Consider the following 4,117-nt stretch of genomic DNA (forward strand, 5'->3'; position numbering starts at 1 on the left):
TCCACCCATGTCTTGGTTCTGAAGTGTTCGGGTCTGTTGCTCAAGTTGACTCCCCCCCCCTTCCGCCGCGTCCTCTTCCACGTGCAGGTCGGGCCATCTCTCCTTTATTCCCAGCCTTTTCACAAGCGAATTGAATTAGCTCTTAGTACGTTGTCTCATGTCTCTCTGGCTTGATACGAGTGACCCAGCCCTCATGTAGCCAAGCACAATTGCCTCTGCCCAGGTATGCCTTCCTTTCCTGAGTTTTCTCATGAGGTTGAGTCTTCCCATACCCCTCTACCCCGAAATGTTGCGCCACTCCTCTGCCTGGTGTAACTGCGCCACTCCTCTACCACTCACTTTGCTCTCGCTCCTACCTTTTGTTTGCCTCACCCCCCACATGGTAGTAACAATTCTCTCGACTACACACAGGAGTGGTTTCACGATGCCATACCCAGTTAACGCTCACAACTCTCACAGCCAGCCCATCGAGTCGGGTCACCATCACTCATGGGTCGCGGTGCCTTCCCCTACCCCTCTGCCCAGTGCTGCTGCATCACTCCTCTGCCCAGAAGAGCTGCCTCACTCCTCTGCCCCTCCCTTGGTCGTCGCTCATGCTTAGCCTCTATTAGGTCCCTATACTACTAGTGTGACCCCTTATTGTTATTAGTACAACTCCCTTATTATATTTTTGTGCCCATGTAATCCCCATATTGTTATTATTGTGCCCCATAGAAGCCCACTATTGTTATTATTGTGCCCTTACATTATTATTGTTATGTCGACTATGATTATATTATGACCCCTTAGACTCCTATATATAGAAGGGAGGTCTTGTCATTTGAATCATCCAAGAATTGTTCATTTGTGTAATGTAAAGGAGTTGCCCCCTTGAAGAGGCTTATTTCTAAGGCGTTTATCTATCTTTTCTATCTTTTTGTGTGCTGGTTTCATAACATTTGGTATTAGAGCTTAGGATTCTAGAGTTTCGCTACTCCAAACAGGCCATCGTGGAATTTTCACTATAGCTTTTTTTCTGCAACGTTTCAAAAGCGAAAAAAAAACCCATTTGGGACGAAATCTCACTGAACATCGGGTCCAAATTTCATATCTTGTCTCACTATATTTTTGGAGATATGATTTGAGGAAGTTAGGGTTTTTCATGCTCTAGAATTTCATCTAAAACAGGTCATTGTGGCATTTTCACTATAACTATTTTGCTACGAAGTTTCAGACGCTAAAAAAAAAACCCATTTGGAAAGAATCGGTTTGAAGCTTGGGCTCGAATTTTAGATCTTGTTTCGCTATATTTTCGGAGATACTGTCCAAGTCATTTAAGGTTTTTGCAGGCTCCGGAATTACATCCCAAACAGGTGACCTGAGGAAAATCGTCATAATTGTCTCTCTGAGCATCAAATTAAAATTTCGTAAGAAGTTACAGAAAGAGGACGGACTTTGGTTTTCTATGTATATTTTTCAGATCTGAAGGTCAAAACGGTGACACGTGGCACTTCATACAAGTTCGATCTTCTAAAAAGGTATATAATTAGGTCATCTTGGGAGATTGTGCATAACTCTTTCTTGGAGAATCCAATTTTGATCAGACTTGTGGCATTGGAAAGAGGACGTAGAGGGATACTGCAGATCGCGATTTCAGGACTAGAAGATAAGAAATTATAGAGTTATAGTCGTATCAATATCGATCTCCTAAAATCAAGAAAAGGCGATAAGAGGAAGTTTGATGGCAAGGATCTGGTAAATTGGATACTATAGATGGAGCAATATTTTGATCTACATGAGGTGTAACTGTTAGAAAAGGTACGTATTGCATCTTCATATTTAGAACCAGATCAATTTTTATGGTATCAGAGCATATGGATATCGACTTTCTCGCCCGCTCACAAGAGGGGCCTCTCGTTCCCAAACCTGATTATCTCTCATGGCTCTCACCTCCTACCCAAGCCAGATCACCATCACCCCCATCTTTCGCTAGTCTCCTCGGAAATCCCCCCAATTTCCCTCCCCTGTAATCTCCCGAACCCCCCAACCATAAATCAACAAAGTTGCCATAGTAAGGGGCTCAAAAGACCAAGATACATACCTGAGAATGCTTTTCTAAAACCGTCGCTGACAACTCCACTAGCTTTCTCCTGTGCTCCTCCGTCCACCTGCAATCGCAACAATTCTATTCTCCTTGTCCTAAATTCCTTCAAATTCCCACTCTACCTTGCTCTGTCATGTCACCCGTCCTGCCTTGGCCACTTCACATCCTCCTTCGTCCTGGCCATACCTGCCACTTCTCCCATCTCCTCTGCTAGATTGCATGTAGGAGGCCATTGCACCCATCACCATGAGTGTCTGGGGGGCGGTGGGTGGTACCTTGCCATTAAACTTCATAACTACCATATTTGTCTGATGTCCCCTCTTGCCTCGAGCACGAACCCTGATCAGGGGTAGAATGACTCTAATATTAAGAAAAAAAGATTAATATTTTTTTTTTCTGGAAAGTGTAAATTCAAATTCAAATATTAATTTAAAACTTTGTTTGTGTTTTTATTTATTATGTATTTAAAAAATATATGATTTCTCTTTTTATTGGAAAAAATATAGTATTTAATTATTTTTTAAACATTTTTTTATATAAAAAAAGATATATTATTTCTTTTATTTTTATTTTTTAACATAAAAATGGTGAAACGTGATGTTATGTAATATTTTATTTCTAGCATAAACTAACTCAATAATAATAATAATAAACTAACTCAATAATAATAATAATATAAATAAAGTGTGTGACATTTATTTTCATAAATTAATATCATAATAATAAATTTTTATCTTTTAAGCATGGCAATATTTAAATTTAAATTTAGTTTAATCTAATAATTTTGAAATTAACATGAATTTATCTTTATTTCATAATGGAAATTGTAAAATTTTAGTATATATTTTTGTTTTTTTTGTTTTTTTTTTTGGGTATGTAGCTCAAGATAAATAATAATCAAATTAAGATTTCAAACATAAATTGTTACCAAATAAATAATTATGTCAAGTTTCCATAAAATAATTGATTTTTTTTTTCACTTATGTCTTAATCAATTGGGTTAATACACCATTTTCCTTTCCATGTAGTTATATTGTAACTTTCAAACTCTATAACCATAATCAAGATTCCATAAAATTATTGAAGTTAACTACTTATTTGTTGGGCTCTTAATGTATTGGGGTCACTTGCATGAATACAACCATTTCTTTTTTTCTATAATGCCCCACAACTTTACAACTCTAGTGCCATCCCAGGTTTCCATAAAATTACTGAAAAATTCTTTACATATTCATTAGCCTTCATGCCTCAAGTTGACTCATATTAGTAGGGTGAATCTCTCTCTCTCTCTCTCTCTCTCTCTCTCTCTCTTTATATATATATATATATATATATATATAATTTCCTCATAACATTTTGTAATGTTTCCATTTTTAATCCATGTGATTAATTTTAATTAATTACCATTCAATGTTGGTTATGTCTTATCATGAATATTTTATTTACCATTCTTTATTTTATGCCATGAGGAAGACATCCCATAGTGATTTGAAAAACCATAAATACTATTATTATAAAATTAAGAAAATAATTAATTGAGGAAGGAGCACAAAAAGAGAGATATGATACCACATGAGAGAAAGAAGGTGAGGTGATCTTAGGGGAATTCTACATTCCTAATAATCTTATATTTTCCCATGTGTTTACCTTTATTTTGTTTCCTTCAGCATCGTGTTCCTTATTACAAATCTAGAAGCCTCATCTAGTGAACATTAAATGCATGTGGTGGTTGGTGGGGAAGTACACCTTCCACAATTATGGAGCACAGGGTCTAAAAACTTTCATGATAAAAAATAAGAGAGGATTCGTTCAAATCAACCGAATATAGGTTTAATTTTCTTGGAAATCATGTACCTATAACAAGACGGGGGAAAGGTCTATTAAGTGAAAATTTGGATTAGAATTTTCCATTCCATTCAATGAGGGGAGAACCTATGCATGTAGTTGAGGGCAATGACCATGCTAGGAAGCAATTTCTTGAACAAGTGTAATTGGTTGGAAGGAGAAGGGGGGAATTATATTGGTCATTCATGC

The sequence above is a fragment of the Pinus tabuliformis genome, chromosome 2_2, assembly GCF_031772625.1.
Source record: "Pinus tabuliformis cultivar Carrire ecotype Pingquan chromosome 2_2, CPIR1, whole genome shotgun sequence".
Taxonomy (NCBI): domain Eukaryota; kingdom Viridiplantae; phylum Streptophyta; class Pinopsida; order Pinales; family Pinaceae; genus Pinus; species Pinus tabuliformis.